The 17,658-nt window shown below is 41.6% G+C and overlaps 1 protein-coding gene and 1 long non-coding RNA gene across 6 annotated transcripts in view; one reads left to right on the top strand and one right to left on the bottom strand.

Annotated features, from left to right (window-relative positions):
- LOC112817420 (uncharacterized) overlaps window positions 1-7,572 on the top strand; it is a 21,352-nt gene extending 13,780 nt beyond the window's left edge. The window contains exons 3-4 of the long non-coding RNA XR_003206391.2: window positions 4,213-4,310; window positions 7,477-7,572. This is a non-coding gene — a long non-coding RNA (uncharacterized lncRNA). The remainder of the gene's footprint in view (window positions 1-4,212; window positions 4,311-7,476) is intronic.
- AUTS2 (activator of transcription and developmental regulator AUTS2) overlaps window positions 1-17,658 on the bottom strand; it is a 1,158,197-nt gene that overhangs the window by 377,439 nt on the left and 763,100 nt on the right. The window lies entirely within an intron of this gene.

Here is a 17,658-nt window from a genome sequence, read left to right as displayed (position 1 = left end):
AGAAGAGAAGAGAAGAGAAGAGAAGAGAAGAGAAGAGAAGAGGAGAACAGAAGAGAAGAGAAGTCTTCTGCTTTGATGCTTGACTTGGCAGCCCCACCTAGCCTCCAGTCTCCTACTAGGGCTAAGGCCTGTCTGGCTTGGTCACAGCCCCTGAAAAGTGCTGGGGTACACCCCTGCACAAAACCTTTGAGAAGATCATTTGATTCTAACTGTCCTCTTGGGTCTGACTCCTGGTACCAACACACCTAGACTTCCTCATCATAATATCCCTTGGATGTCCCACTATCTCTTCAAAATGGGCATGTCCAAATGATCCTAAAACTGGGGCAATATTTTGAAGGTTAACAAGGAGTCATTAAAGTCTTGGGAGTGGATGAAAAGAAGATACCTGGATTATTATGAAGTCATTTAACTGACTTCTCTCAATGTTCGTTCTCCTTACTGGAGCAAGTATGACTTTGTCTCAAAGCTACTCCTTATGCAATAGCTTTAGATAACTCCTCTTTTCCTCCCACACTGTATCCACTCCTGATAACCAGGCTCCATCCCATTAGTTCACCCTGATCTCTCATAATCTTTCATCTCCAACTCTCCTCTTCTTTTGGGCCATCCTTCCTCTAGTTCCCCATTCAGACCCTTGTGGCTCCACCACCAGGCCTTCAATCACACCCATACCTTCCCTCTCTTCTACACTCTCCAAGTTAAACCCATTCTTCAAGGTCCAGTTTTAATCCCATCTGTTCCATGAAACTCTTTCCCCAAATTATATACCAATTAGGGCAATAAATGCCATACATTATATTAAACAAACCCCAATTCCTATCATGAGCTTCATCCCTCTGACCAAACTCTCTATTCCGTGGGAGCCAGAATAAAGTCACAAATGTCTCTTGACTCCAGGTAATGCCAAAGTGCTAGGCCAGCAGCAGATGTACTTACAGACTGACTGATAAAAGGGAACTCATTTTTATTTCCAAGGACTGATGTACAATCAATTTCTCTCGCATGTTCTCTCTCTGAAGTGGTTTCTCTTCCCATTCCAAGAAAGCCTGCTCTTGTGCATTTCCTTTTCTCTAGGCTATATACTATTACAGTAGAAATGACTCCCTTGGGAGAATTATTGATGGGCAGCTTCTAATTTTAAGCTACAGCTGAACTAAGAAACTGAATCGGCAGCTGCACTACCATTTCATTCTGCATGGAGCACTAGTGATAAATATTTAACCAGAACAACTTCCTTTTCCTTTGCTGCTATGTTCTCGTTTAATTATTTTAACAAACGGCTGTTCCAAACATTTACCACTGTTGTCAAACCCCTAACTACTCTGGGTGGATCATATTTTTGCTGCCTCCTTCCTAAGAAAATAGATGCCATCCCAATCACCTCCATACTTTGCTGTACCCATGGCTTTACCCATCGTTCTGGTCATCAGTGTGGTCCCGCAAATCTTTCTCATTCTCCCCCCCCGCCCAGTTCTCGGCAATTTCTTAGGCCCTTGGGGCTGGATGTGACTTACACTGTGAGAACTGTAAAAGTGAATGCTGAGATAGGAATGCTGAGGGGAAGCCCCCATGAGGCTGGGTCCTTGTGGGCTAAGATGAACAGAGCCCCCTCCCAGTTCACATCGGCCGTGCAGTCTGAGTAAGGCACTGCTGTTGATTAACAGACTCAGATGGGAGGCCTATTTGTCACTGCAGCATAATCTCATTATTGATCCCACCCAGTGTCTCATGTTGTCACTGTCATTTCCTTCTCTTACGCAGGAACACATGTCCATCCTCACTTTGAACCTAACGCTCTCTCTTCCAGATTCTTTTCCCTCAAGCCATACACTTTATGCCCTCCCTCTCGTGTCTTTAAAATCGCTCCTCCTTACAGGAAAAACAAGCCCACCAGCACTTACGGAGTACCTTCTGAGTTCTAGGTGCTTTTTGTAGAATAATTTCATTTAATCCTCATAAAACTCCAAGAGGAGATAGTATTAATCTCATTTTATACAGGAGGAAACTGAGGCTCATGGAAGAACTTGCTCAAAGTCATATCTAGTAAAAGGTAGGCCTGAGATTTGATCCTTATTTAGTTTGATTCCAAAGCCCTAACTTTCCCAACGACACAGGTCCTCAGGTGACCAACACACTCAACTCACCCTCATTCACACATCCACTCTTCCACTTTGCTTCTCCTTGATGCCATGGTCCCCTCCTCATTGCCCACCACACTGAGCACTGAGCACACATTTGTGGTCTCCACGTCTTTACTTGATATTTCATCCTCTTTCTGAACTATTCTGACCCAGCCTTCACCCTCATCATTCCACTGAAACAGTTCTTGTTAGAGGTCAGTGGCCTTCTAGTTGGCAAAGCCAATGGTCTTAGGAAGATTCACATCTTTCTGTCCTATGGTATCAAAACTCTCTTCTTTTGTAAAACCATTCTTTTCTAGATCTCAAATAACACCTCTATTTCCTTTGCCCCTTAGTCCTCCTGCAGAAATCATCAATGAATGTACCCAAGCCTATGTTTTCATTCAGTGATCTCATACATCAATATTTCTAATCCCAAACTTTACCATTAGCTGTCAGCCAAGGTTCTCCACCTAGATGTCCCACAGGTATCTCAAAGTCAACATCTCCAAACAGAACTGATACCCCCTTATTCTCATGCTCACCTCAATCCTCCACCTGCACTGTGCATCATCATTCACACCATCTTCAGGGTTAGGTATACTCCTCCTTGACATCTCCCACTTCTACACGTTGAATCAATCACTCAGATCTGTGAATTACCACCACTCGTCTCTCTGAAATGTTTCCTCTTCTCAAATATCACTACTATGGCCCTAGGTGATGCTCTGTCACCTTTGATCTAAGAAACCCCTGTGGTTTCCTTGAGGTTGTCTGTATCAACTCACTGAAATCCAAATCTGATTGTTTCCCTTCTGCTTAAAAGCCTCTCTGCAGTCTATAGGATTTGGAGTGTAATCTACTTTCCTGCTTTACCTCACTATTCCTTTCCAAACACCTCTATTCTGTACACATAAGTAGGGCTGACTAGTTCCCTAAACACCATGGCCTTCACTTGCTTTGCCCACGCTGTCTTCAATTCCCTACTGCTCTCTGATGAGCTTCTCCTTATCCAACAGGACGATCTTGTGGTTCAAAGTCACTTCCTCTATGAAGACTTTCCCAACCTCATAAACAGCTTTGGCTATATCCTTCTTTACGTTCTCTTGTCGAGCTTTGTTCCTATTTCTATTATGTTACTTATAAAGTGTTGTGATATTTGCTTATGGATCTGTTGCTAAGAGAAGTTGGCTTCAAGCTGTGTTCAGTGAGCCCACAAAAAAAAAAAAAAAAGGATTCAGAAGCAAAAGGTGCAGGTTTTTAGGTACCCTTCTCTTGCTTTTTATAAATGAGGGGCCCACATAAGTTTTGGTTTTAGAGCTTTTAACAGATTAAACAAAGTTGGAAAACCATTCCACTGGAACATAAGTCCCTCCAATTGAGATAACATCTTGCTAAACTTCAGAGTCCCAGAATATAGCATGATGACTGGTAGGTAGCCAAAAGATATTTCCTACATGAATGACTCTCTGGGTAATGCTGCTTACAGTCATCCTCTTCCATTTGAATTTTTATTCTAAGTGTAGTATAAAAGTTAGTAAACCCTTTCCATGTTGCCCTGGGAAACCAATGGCTCTCAGAAGCAAATCTGGTCATTAAAACTATGGTAGTTGTCATCAAAACAGCATTGCTTTAGAAGCATTGAAAGTACGAAGTTTCTTAGCAGCTTTGGTTCATTACCAAAGTAGGCATTATCTTAAAATTGATCTTATCTGAAGGTTAAACACACTTAGTTCCTTGTCAGCACACTTAACTCTCCAATATGGTCAATTACCAGATAATAGTGTCCACTTTCTCATGTCTTACTACTTAAATGGTCTGATCAATAAATAAATACACACTGCATTATTAAGAGCTTGCTAATGTCACACAAATGGAAGGAGTCTATGAACTTCTATTCTTTATAAAAAAAAATACCATTTAAGTTTCCTGTCAATTGTAGGCACTATACAAGTCTCTATTGTGCTCCTGGCACTGAAATGTAATTTTCTTTGAACCGCTGATCTACACTATAAATGACACATGTAAATGTATGTATGGACTATTTTTATTTGCCCTGAGGTTAAGTGGCATTTCTTTTCTCTTACAGATAAAGAGATGTTTGACCAAATGTATTGGCTCATCAAACCACAAAATATTTAAAGGCATCAAAAGAACTATAGTTCTGAACCCTATAATCTAACAGAGGTGAGAATGTGTGTATCCTGGCTGGTGATGGAACTGACACTCTTTTCTGCAGAAAACAGTGGGAGACTCAGGGCAGAAAAGGAAGATATTGGGGGAAAGAAACTGGATCTAGTCATTCTTTCACCAAATGTAGATGGTGTCTTAAAAGGAATTTTAGTCACAGTTAATTTTTAAAATTCCTGTTGATCCTTTTCCCAGTAGGCTTTCTCAGAATCTTCCTCTATTTATATAGGTTGTCTACACCGAACTCTGGTACCTGCAGAAAAAAGAAGTAACATTTTAACTACCTACAACAGTATCATTGCTAGTGGGATACGAGTGCAAATTAAACTAAATAAAAAATTTTAAACATTTTATCATAAAGAATTCTCCAAACGAATCCACAAATCCTTCATTTATTTAGAACTAGGTTGAGCACTTTGGCCCAGTATTTAGATGACCTGTTCTGCTTCTGCCTCCAATACCTGAATGACTACAACCAAAGAGAGTTACTAAATGTTCTCAGTCCAGAAAGAGTCTAGTAGGAATGAATCCAATCCACCTTCCACAGAGAAGGAAACAGAAAGAAACAGAAGTTAACACTGCCTTCAGTTTGAGACAACTGAAAAAAGAAAGGCTTCTATTTACTGAATGCTTACTATGTGGTAGACAGTGTAAAAACTAATCTCATTTTTTTCTGATGTAAACGACTACCTTGCTTTCTCGTTAGTGAGCCAATCTTCCTTCTTTCCACATCAAAGGGAGAAAGACAGTGGTCAATATGATATCTGAAGGCATATGATTACCACAAACCTGGCCATGCCCTCCCATGAACCCTGATGAAGTAAAAAGAAAACAGATTAATCATTAAAAATACACTGCACTCCTATGATGTCTAAGATGCTCTGTTAGCTACTCTACAAAATTGCCCAAGGAATGGTCTCTGGGCCTGAGAGGTTTATAATCTACTAACAGAAGTAAGATCTAATAATAAAAAGATAACTTATAAGATAGTTAATTGGCAAATGAGATGAACAGGCTACAGGAGGACTACCAGAGACCAAAGAAGGAAGAGCCCAAAGAGGCTGGGGGAGTCTTGGAAGGTTTTCAAAGAAAGTGTAATTTGAGCTGTTTTTTTTTTTTCTTTCTGTCTTTGTTTTTTTAAGTGTAAAATTCAGAGAAGCATGAAAGAATGGGAGTATATACGAGTACCTGGGGTAGCAATATATATGGAACACAGAGATGAAAAAGCTTGAAAAATGTAATTAATTACATAAGTATCTGATGAGTTACAGGAGAATAGTAAGTAGCAAATCATAATTCTTGGATATTGCATCTCCATAAATCTCTTTAAATAAATAAAGAATTCTAAGAACATAGTACTTGTTTTAGAACAGTTGAAAAATCAGACTACCAATAAGTTCAAATAATTCCATTCTTTCTGACATAGCAGTTCATTTCCAAGAATATGTTCTAGGGAAATCCAAAACTCATTTAATAAACATAAAGATGAAAAACTGGACCAAGCCTAGCTGTCCCGCAATTAGGGAACAGTTGTCTACATTACAGTGGATCAATGGAATGGATCAAAACAGATGCAGAATAATAATTAATAGGCTAAAAAATATTGCTCAAGAAAATATCAAAAGGGAAACATTATGTCCCTTTAGGTTACCATGTGTGTACTAACAAAATAAAATTACATATCACATACACGCAGAGGAAAGAATGGGAGGATTTGTATCCCCAAGTCTCTGTTTCTTTAGTTCTAAATGGGGCGGCTAATGTCACCTCAGAGTTACTGAGGTAATTTATCTTTCCTGTGACACCTTGGTCATTTAGAAACAATACCTGCTTCTTCCCATCTGACCGTGGACACCTTCACGTTTGCCACTGCGGCTTACGGTTGTCCAAGCTTTAGTACCTTGTGCAGTTCCTGAAAAATGTTCTTTACATATCTGTTGACTAAATGCTAAATGACTCAAACGAAGAACTACATAGAACATCTGCAATCCCAGTTAAGGGATACTGTGCATTTCTATAGAGTTTAGGATTGGCCTGTTTTGGGATATTTTCCTTACTTAAAAACAAACAAAGAGGGCACCTGGGTGGCTCACTTGGTTAAGCATCTGCCTTTGGCTCAGGTCATGATCTCAGGGTCCTGGGATAGAGTCCCGCATTGAGCTCCCTGCTCAGCGGGGAGCCTGCTTTTCCCCCTCCCTCCCCGGCCAAGGCCAGTTTTAAGTTTGTGCACTCTTTCTCTCAAAAATAAATAAATAAATTCTTAAAAAACAAAAAAACAAAAAAAACCAAACAAACCTTATTTCAGACTGAAAAAAGAAAAACAAAGAGAAAAAGAACCACTATCCTGTCACATATAAAGATAAATATTCCAACTTCTTATACTGAATTTCTCTGGCTTGGAATATCAGAGAACATGCTTATTTTTTAAGACTGTGAGGAATGTTTTACTTTTCTTCGGAAGAAACATTTTAAAACTGAATTCTACCATGGTATTTCAGGATTTGGATGTCTTATCTGAATTAGAATCTCATGAACTGTACGGTTCAATCTCTGCTCAGCAGGCCCTGCTGAGGAGGAGGTCTGGGAAGGCGGGAGGAGGGAGAAGCAGTAGAGGACTGAAAAGAACAGGAGGAAGGAGATGGAGAACAGAGGGATATTTGGGGACTGACTACTTTCTATTCCCCAAGCTGGTCTGGTTCTTGTTTTATTGGAACTATTTCGCCATTCTCAACTGTTACCACCCAGTGTGGCTCCTGCTGATGGAAGTAATCAATGAGGGTGCCCTAGGAGTGGAATCCTGAGGTCTGCATAAATCAGCATTTGTCATCGTTTCAAATGCTAAGAAATTTTTGTGGTTCCGGCATTTCCAGGAAAGGCTCAGTTGGGTTTCCATAATAATCACTTCATAGATTCTAACTTTTCCCTTTGAATTGTCAAAAGGTGAAATCTACCCTAAATTAGTGTGTGTATGTGCATATGAGTGCATGTATGACTATATGGATGTATGTGTATGCATATATAAGCACAGGCATATATATGTATATATAAAAACATAATCTATAATCCATATTATAATATATATTATTATGACATATATGACATATTTATTTAACTGGTTGTCTTGAAGTTCTCTAATTTCAGGAAATTTTATCCTATTTAATAGCTTCCAGAATTGGAAGGACTCAGGCAGAACCCAATCACCTAACATGCCAGGGAGCATATGTGTTATGCTGAACTGACTCACTTGGACATCTTTCACCCTTTATGTTGGTACTCTTCTTGTTTCTTTGGTGGATGACTGACCTTCTTGAACTCTATGATTTAGCACTTTGGGGTGTTTTTAGAGAATTCAAAGAGTGCCAGATTCTTCTGGTGGGAGATGACAGCACCTTAGGAACCTTGTCATTATTTAGACAGGAACTTGAAAACTCAAGCAGCCCAGACATGCTCTGGAAAATAGCGATGAACATGAGCACAGGCCCATAGAATGGCAATAAGGCTCACAGGAAAGCAGGCTGAGGCTTAATGAAAAACGAACACTGGGTCAAAAAACACAACCTAAATACGCTGCTCTGTCATCATTATCTGGCTTGGTATTATCTGTATTTGTATGAGGGTCTCAGTGTAGTTGATGACCCTATTACACAAATCAGCTGCATACCTGCCTTTTCCCCAAGTGGAGATGAGACTGGAAATGCAGGTAAGGCCAAGGCCAGTTTTATAGAGAGACGATGACTTGTGGTCAAGGGATCATTACAGAGAGCAAATTCAATGCCTATCCTGAAAACCAGGCTGACGCTCCAGAAAAGAGCAGCTCAGAGCCCTCTGCGTAGAACAGTAACAATAAGCACTTCACAAGCACAGCTCAGAGTCAGCGTTTAGGGAGAAGAAACATTCCATGTGGCGAGTCACTCGTCCTGGCTCAGTTCCTTCTTTTATCTCACTGGAGAGAGCCAGGGCAGCAAAATCAATGATGGAAGAAGAAGTAAGTAGAAAGGCCATTTCTAAGATTTGAAATTAGGCAAAATTAGTCCCGACACCGAATTTTCCTTGAGTAAGTTGAGTGGGGAAGCTAACATGAGGCCATTGTGGGCCTGTTTTACATAAATTCATTCATTATATCTGAACAATCTCATACAGGTATTACTGTCATTTTCTACACGAGAAAAGTGAGCCTGAGAACATGTTCTCTTAATACTCTCATCCCTTGAGATAATGGGAAAAGCAGATTGACAAGGACCTATTTAAAATACTTGCTTAATTTTCCTCCCCCCCTTCAAAGCCAGTATTCGCACATTTCCCCCGAAGAGTTTCCTTTTGGAGGTTCAAGTGTCTCATTTTCACAATAAACAATATTAACTGCTATCTGTCAGATGAAGATGATTTTTTTTGTAAAGATCAAAATTAAGGTCACTAAAAGCATGAATTCTCCCCCACAAAAACAACTAATAATATAAATCACCACAAAGACCTTTTTTTAAGGACTATCACTTCCACACCAAAGTCTGAATTTCCATTGTTAAAAATCTACGTTACTTTAGCACAACAGAGAACACATATATTGCTTTGAGATCTTAGCGGGATTTGGGAGCAGTGAACTTCATTTTAGAAGCCCGCATACCGTATGTAAACTTGGAGGGAGGATGAGTTCTCACAGCCCTTTACATATTAGAAATGCTACGAGTAACAAGAAAATCATCCCATTATTTTTTTTAAAGAGGTTGAATAAAGATGTGTTTAAAAATGCTAACAAACTTCAAAATGCCTGACTTTGTTTGAACTATGTCAATATAATGCTTTGTTTCTTCTGTAGACTCCTGAAATTGAAAACATTCCTAATTTGGTCCCTCAGATGCAATTTTCCCTTACATGGTCCTTGCAATGGATGGCAGGGCACTCCCTGCGTCTGGACAGCAGTGTGTTCTACTTTAAATATTAGTTGGAAAAATGTATTTCATATACAAGCATGCCGTGTAACATCTTCATGCATAAGAACCCAGCTGACTTCCCAGTGGCTGAATCTGAAAGCTAAGCATTCACATCTTGTGCCCATAGACACTTAATGACTTCATGATAAATCATCCATTCAGCTTTTTTGGACAAGACTTGGATCCATTTTATTTCTTCTACATCACTATTTTTTTTTTGGCAGGGTACAAGGAGTGAGGTTGTTGAGATTAAAATTAAAAGGCAGAGGCAACCCTGCTCATATCCAGGTAACTGAGCCCTTGCCCTGGGATCCATGCATAAGGGGGACCTTCTCAGGCTCTCATCAATCTGTGATCCTCTCTGTGGGGTAAGAGTCCAGCAGGTCATGAGGATGGGCCCACCTGGCTCACAAATCTCCTCTTTTGGATCATGTTCTTCCTACCAGAGGCACAGGATTCCCCTGACCTGATGGTCTCAAGCCCCTTCCAGGGCCTGCATGGTAACTGTCCACCTGAAGACAGGCCATGCTCTTGGTACATACACACACCTGCGAGCCTGAGAGTGGCCATGGGGCAGCTGTTTGCTGGAGTGGTGAGGGCATCAGGTATGGATGGAGCCTGGATGTGTGGGATGGATGCCCACTCTTACATATGCAAAATTCCAAAAGAACCAGAATTGCAGAGAGAAGTAAGGTGGGCCTCCATCGGACTCTTGTCCTGAAAACATGTGGTGTGAACCTGGAGACCCAGAGATGGATTGGTTTAATGGTGCTTCACTTAATGGAAGACAGCATGTTGTTAAAATCCTTCCTCCTCATATCTTCCCATCTAGATCAACAAGAGCACAGTTACCAGGATGAGAGACACTGTGAAAATCCTGCTGGCCAAGTTTTTGAGGAATAATCTACAGAAGAGTCAACTACAAGAAAGAAGAAAATCAACAGATGTAACCTTGTCTAAAGCCTAGTCCTCAACACACACACACACGCACACACAACACGCAGAGTGAGCTGCAGACTATGACCACCAAGGCTACAGACATTCTAGGTCACTGCCATCCTCCATGCTACATTGTTCTAAAGGATGTGCTCCTCCCAAATCAACTCCCAAACCAGTTTATAGCTGCATATGCCAATTCCTACACACACCTTTTAAATTGGCTTCAACTCACCAGTAGCCTTTACTCCAGAAAATTTAATGACAGTGTGTAACACACAACCTTCATATAACACACAAAACCTCAGAATTGGCGTTCTTCCCTCTTTTAACACATTTATTATAGGTGTTAAATTACAGTAATTCCCAAGCACAACCCATAAGAAGCAGAGCTATCTACGTCAGGCTTACTTCATACTGATTTTTTGAAGTAGCAAGCTAAGATATTCCCTTCCACACCTTAAAAAAAAAAAAAAAAAAAAGCCCTGTATTTACTGGTAACATAGACACGTCTTCACTGAGGTTTTGGAACCTCACAGAGAAGGGTGGAGAGTGTGTAGGTCTTCAAAGGGAAAAGGAAAGCAGTTGCTAAGGGACATGCCAGACAGAAGACATTCTGTTCTGGGAAAATTAGACCTCAGGAATTCTACTAGAAGGCAAAGGAATAATGACAAAGTAGTAAGGGATGGAAAGATGGGATTCAGGAAACACATAAAGATGGACATCATTGTGGGTTTTAAACGATGTTGGGTCAGAACACAAGACAGACTTTCAAATACAGGTGGTGGTCTTACATGAATTGAAACCGCATCTGAGCAGGAATTCAGACCCACGTACCTTGCGAAGGCAAAGGAGCAGTGCACCCTGGGGATGGGAATGCAAGTGTGGCACTGTTCCCATTTCCTACATGGACTGTTGCCACCCATTCCAATGCCACCAAAATGTTCCCAAAGTGCTTGCCAAATGCACCTCCTCCTCCAAACCTTGGCCAACGTCTCCCACTCAGAGCCAAAACACTTGAGCTTGCCCCTCTTCGATCCATTGAACTAATGCTGCTACCAAAACCACCCCACACACAATGTGTCCCCCTCAGTGTCTTAATGTGCTCTGGGAAATACTGTGGGCAATCTCCTGGAATTTATGTGGCATTCCTTAAGGGGTCATTTTGAAGCAACAGGAAAACCTTCGTGAAATTCTACCAAGGAACTGGGACTGGTCCAATTTTCCTACAGAAATTTTTACTAGATGGAAATCCAGAAGTTTTGGCCTCTTCTATCCATCATAAAAACGCCCTTTGTTTAAACAAAGTCTCCACTGATGCATTTTCCAGCACATAAGGTAATTTTCAGTGTGGTACAAAACTCACTAGGGTCCTTTAAAACCAGGGGTGAAGGAGGGGGAGGAAGAAAAAAAGCACCTACACAGCAGAAGCCTTTATGATCTATAACTGAGTACATACTGCATTTGCAATAATACCGCATTTAACCGCCTGGGCTGTAACACAGTAACCCCTCACAGCACTGACCAGCCCACAAACAGAACCACGAAACCTGGCAAGGAACTCGATCCGCACTAACAAACCCGACTTCAGTAAAAGCCATCTGTACAAGTGCCAATTATCCTTCTCCTCAAATGATTAGGTTCCATCTAGTTTTGCTGACAAGCAAGTTATGCCACATTTTAATAGGCAATAAAATGTATTATTAAATAATTAGTAGCTAAGAAACAGAAATTAGAGGCTACTTCCCTGCACATGCCTCCCCTAGTACTTCAGTCTATTGATGTAAAGCAACTGGATCCTCCAAAGATGGACTAAAACCTGATACAGCAGTTTACCGTAAGACAATTATGAGGCTAATGAGTGTTCACAGAGACTGAAGCAGGAAAGAAATCTACAAAATTCCACCTAACCCCAGCTATGTCTGATCTGCAGCACAGTCCCGGAGGAGCAGAAATTTCTTCAAATCGCTCCTTGTTCTGAGCACATTAATTAAACTGTTAAAGGTAAAGGAGTATTGATGTCTTTCCCATCTCCCCTCTGCTCCCCGCAGGTAGTGTCTGATACTTGTTCAGCCCTAAAGGTACAGTTGCACTAACTGAAAAAAGCCCCACTAAGACCAATTAAGGTCTTTACTAAGAGGCTGAAAAGAAGACAAATGAAGGCAGAAAGCCCGATTACAAGGAACCTTTGTACAGATGTAAAGCAATTAGAGTGGTCCCGGGGGTAAGGCAGCATGGTTCCAGAAGCACACGATTTTACAGCCTGTCTAAACTTGGAACAATCTATCTTTTTTTAGGTTGAGAATAAAAGTGAACCCTATATTAGTGTCATATATCAGCTGCTCGTGCCTGCGATTGGTTCCCGCACGCCTGCTATAGCCGTAAAGCTTCTCAGAGATCCCCGGTGGAGGGCACACCATTATACACTGTGCTCCCACAGGCAGGAAAAAAGACCTGCATCGTGTCAGAACTGCTTCACAGAGGGGCCGCCGCAGCCGCACACACACCCAGGGAGAGAGGGGTGGGGCAGGGACCGCAAGGAGGGCAGAAGAGAGGTCTCGAAGGAGAGGAGTGAGAAACCCTCTGGAAGACACTGAAGGGGGTCGCCCACAGGAGAACAAAAAGCCTGCCCGGATTACCCTCTCAGGACATTTAGGAAGCAGCCACATTTCTGTCATTAGCTCTCCTTCTGATCTGGTTAATGCATAACATGTCAGTGTTTTATCTTTCCATCCTTGATAAGAGTCAACAGATGGGCTCTTGCTAGAGAATCAGATGTAAGAATTTATACTTTGCACTGCATTTCTGGAAATGAAGTGACCCGAGAGGACAGGGAGGGTCAGGAACGGGTACATCCTCCCTCAATAATGTAGGATCAGAAACTCAGAAGGCAAGGACAAAAATCCAGAAACCTCGAAACTCTGGATTTATATGTCTGTAGAGCGAGCCCTTTCTGACAGAGCAGGGCAGGAAATTAAAAAATTTCTAGTAGCCACACTGAAGAGCTGAAAGGAAACAGAATTGGTCTGGGTAACACATTTAATCCAATATATTCAAAATATCATTTCGACAGGTAACTGACGTGAATTCGTTATTGATGAGCTATCTTACGCCACGTTCTTACACCAAGTCTTGGGAATTCAGCACATCTCAGTCTGGGACTTGCCCCACGGGAGTGCTCAGGGACCACGTGTGACTCATGGCAGCCATCCTGGACATCTTCTGCTGCAGGCACTTAGAACGCAGACTCCCGGCCCGCCACCAACCAGCCAGGACACAATGCCTAAGTGACTTCAGTTTTTAGTGCCTCAAACTGCTCAGCTTAAAGTTAGGAATAATAATATTTCATGTCGCAGGGTTGTTGAGAGGATTAACTTAGATAATCCATGTGAAAAGCTGGTAACAAAGCCTGGCACAAGGTAAAAGCACTCAATAACTATTAGCGATGATTTCTGCTATTATTTTTATAGACCAATCTCAAGTAAAGAAAGGTGCAATTTCCCACCAAGACATGTGTTTTATAAAAGCTTTTAGGGCATCATTCTACATGGGGTTTCCTCACTTTTGTCTGTATTTACTGGAGTTGCTAAATGAGTTTTAACAGTGATTTGAGATTCAAGCAAAGTGAGTTTGGAAGATGTGGCTGCATCAGCAATTGCTTCTATCGGATGCCGGACCAGGACTTCGTGCCTGTTCTACACCAGTAAGGCTCAACAGGGGTGGGAATGTGGAGAGTCAGAAATCAACATCTGCTGGAGAGATTCATGTTGCCAGACATCAGCACATGCTTTCACACTTTAGAAGAATGATTAGCAAGAACACGGACTGTAGGTAGAGTTGATAATTGCACAGATCATTTTGATTTTTGATAACTAATAATTCGCACTGAGGAACAGCATTAAAAAAACGGTGGCATTTAACATTCAACAGAGAAATAATTAACTTTTAAAGTTAGCCAGTAAAAGAAAATGCCAAGGCAGGATGGTGAGGCAGAGCTGACAACAAGAGGGGATACAATGGGACATTAATTAGGTACAAGCAAACATCTTCCCTAATAGCTCATGTTCTCATTCCCAAAATGTCAACAATAGATATTAACACCAGATGCTGGCATTACATCTCCCCTGACAGTGAGTCTGGGCCATGTGTGCATGTTCTGAGAAAAGATTCATGTGATCGAGGAGAAAAATCCAAAGGGATAAAGGCTGTGTTTCTTTCTCTTAAATAGTTTAGAGATCCTTTATGAATGGCAGGGAAATGGGAGCGTAAGAGAGATCTCAACTGAAACAAGAGCGGGGAGAAAGGCTGCATCAAGTGAGGTTTCATCCATGTGGAGACTACTCTGGTGTCTGTTCCATTCACCTGGGTGCACACTGAACCCCGAGGTGCTCAGCCACCCTCCTGCAGGAGGCTGGGGGTATAGCCCTCGAGGCTGGCATTTGAAGCAATCTCCTGAGTATGTGGTGGTGATACCACCACTCCTGGGTAAGAGACGTAACTACAGTATTTCAGAAAAAAACATTTTGATGATCTAAAAAAAAGAAAAATCATTCCCCATTTGATTCATTTCCATTTGTGTTTTGAGTCCGTCAGAGAAGAGATGTAACGACTACAGGGAATGTGACAGATTTCTCTTACCGAGCAGGACACAATCAAGGCACAACTCGGCTGGCTACGAAAGGACTCCGTTAACTTAGGCTCCACGCGCTGTTGGCTAGGTGAAGGTGCCTCGGCCTCGGATGTGCTCTACTTCCAGAGCAAGCAGTCGGAAACTCTCTGAATATTGGCCATTGCTCAGGGACGTGGATTTAGGGCCACAAACCAAGAAGAACAGGCTGAGAACAAGCAGACACAAGTGTGGCGGGAATGCATATGAAGTAACTGGCTAATCACAATGACTATCTTTGCAGTCCACTCTTGAACAGATGAAACAAATTTCTCTCCAATATCTGGGCCTCTGCATGCACTGTGTCCTTCACCAAGAAGGTGCTCCTCTCTGGACTCCCCTTTTCACCTAAGTCTCTTCCCGACTCAACTTAGAATTTAACGGCCTCAGGAGGAATTTCCAGGCCTGCCCTCCCTAAAGTAGGTCCCACCCCGCCCTCCATCTCCACTATTCTCCATCAAGGCCTCTTGGCCTTGGCTGTTGTTTTTCTAAATAGCACCTCTCACACATGTGCTAATTTGCTTCTTTATTGTACTGGAAGTTCTGAGGAGGTACTGCCTGTCCTGTTTACTTCCTTGAGCTCAGGCCTGAAATACAGTAGGAGCTCAGCATATGTTCGATGAACACTGTTGAGATGTCTGCTGCCTCTTATTGCTGTTGACTCAATCTTGGACCAAGAAACACCAACAAAGCTCCCAGGGGCTGACAGAATAACTTAGGTTGAGAGGTATCTGGAAAACAAACCAACAAAGCCAGAGGCTTCCTCTGAACAAACCCTGAAGAGCACAAATGAGTAAGACAGACTCTCTGCACTCAGGGAGTTTATAATCTAGGAGAAGATGAATGTGTACGAGTAGGCAAAGATTCAGATTATAAAGTCCCTGGACTGATGGATGCTGGTCAGACCATGTGGTCAGTGTAGGTCCTGGGCCAACACTGTCAGAGGGAGGGTTCTCAGAGCCTCATGACAACCATGACAAACCACCTTGGAAAACTAATGGCACAGTCCAGGGGTTAAGAGCATGATCTCTAGAGTCAGGCTGCCTAGATTCATGACTCAGGAATCTTGATGTTTGGGGGCGCTGGGGTGGCTCAGGTCACAATCTCAGGATCCTGGGATCGAGTCTCCCATCAGGCTCCCTGCTCAGTGGGGAATCGGCTTCTCCCTCTACCTCTCCCTCTGACCCTCCTCCCGACTTGTGCTCTCTCTCTGTCTCAAATAGATAAATAAAATCTTTTTTTAAAAAAAAAGGAATCTTGATGTTTGGGGTAAGTTCCTTAAAATCCTTGCCCCTCAGTTTTCTTATCTGTTATGTGGGGGTATTAGTAGTATTTATGTCACAGGTTGTTATGAGGATTAAATATTTGTGAAGTGCTTCAAAGCATGCTTCATACACAGGAGACACTCAACAAACAGCTATTAAAACTGAATGGTCTCAAAGATCAACAAGGAAATAAAGACTTTAAATGACACACTGGACCAAATGGACTTCACAGACATATTCAGAACATTCCATCCCAAAGCAACGGAATACACATTCTTCTCTAGTGCCCATGGAACATTCTCCAGAATTGATCACATCCTAGGTCACAAATCAGGTCTCAACCGGTACCAAAAGATTGGGATCATTCCCTGCATATTTTCAGACCACAATCCTTTGAAACTAGAACTCAATCACAAGACGAAAGTCGGAAAGAACTCAAATACATGGAGGCTAAAGAGCATCCTACTAAAGAATGAATGGGTCAACCAGGAAATTAAAGAAGAATTAAAAAAATTCATGGAAACCAATGAAAATGACAAAACAACTGTTCAAAATCTTTGGGATACAGCAAAGGCAGTCCCGAGAGGAAAGTATATAGCAATACAAGCCTTTCTCAAGAAACAAGAAAGGTCTCAAATACACAACCTAACCCTACACCTAAAGGAGCTGGAGAAAGAACAGCAAAGAAAGCCTAAACCCAGCAGGAGAAGAGAAATCATAAAGATCAGAGCAGAAATCAATGAACTAGAAACCAAAAGAACAGTAGAACAGATCAACGAAACTAGGAGCTGGTTCTTTGAAAGAATTAACAAGATTGATAAACCGCTGGCCAGACTTATCAAAAAAAAAAGAGAAATGAACCAAATCAACAAAATCATGAATGAAAGAGGAGAGATCACAACCAACACCAAAGAAATACAAACAATTATAAGAACATATGATGAGCAACTCGATGCCAGCAAATTAGATAACCTGGAAGAAATGGGTACATTCCTAGAGATGTATCAACTACCAAAATTGAACCAGGAAGAAATAGAAAACCTAACAGACCTATAACCACTAAGGAAATTGAAGCAGTCATCAAAAATCTACCAAGAAACAAAAGCCCAGGGCCAGATGACTTCCCAGGGGAATTCTATCAGACATTTAAAAAAGAATTAATACCTATTCTCCTGAAACTGTTCCAAAAAATAGAAATGGAAGGAAAACTTCCAAACTCATTTTATGAGGCCAGCATTACCTTCATCCCAAAACCAGACAAAGACCCCATCAAAAAGGAGAACTACACACCAATATCCTTGATGAACATGGATGCAAAAATTCTTACCAAAATACTAGCCAATAGGATCCAACAGTACATTAAAAGGATTATTCACCACGACCAAGTGGGATTTATCCCTGGGCTGCAAGGATGGTTCAACACCCGCAAATCAATCAACGTGATACAATACATTAACAAAAGAAAGAACAAGAATCATAGGATCCTCTCAATAGATGCAGAAAAAGCATTTGACAAAGTACAGCATCCTTTCTTGATCAAAACTCTTCAG

This window comes from Callorhinus ursinus, unplaced genomic scaffold (assembly GCF_003265705.2).
Source record: "Callorhinus ursinus isolate GAN/ISIS: 27379988/994484 unplaced genomic scaffold, GSC_fseal_2.0 scaffold55, whole genome shotgun sequence".
Taxonomy (NCBI): Eukaryota; Metazoa; Chordata; class Mammalia; order Carnivora; family Otariidae; genus Callorhinus; species Callorhinus ursinus.
This window is presented reverse-complemented; position numbering and strand designations above follow the sequence as displayed.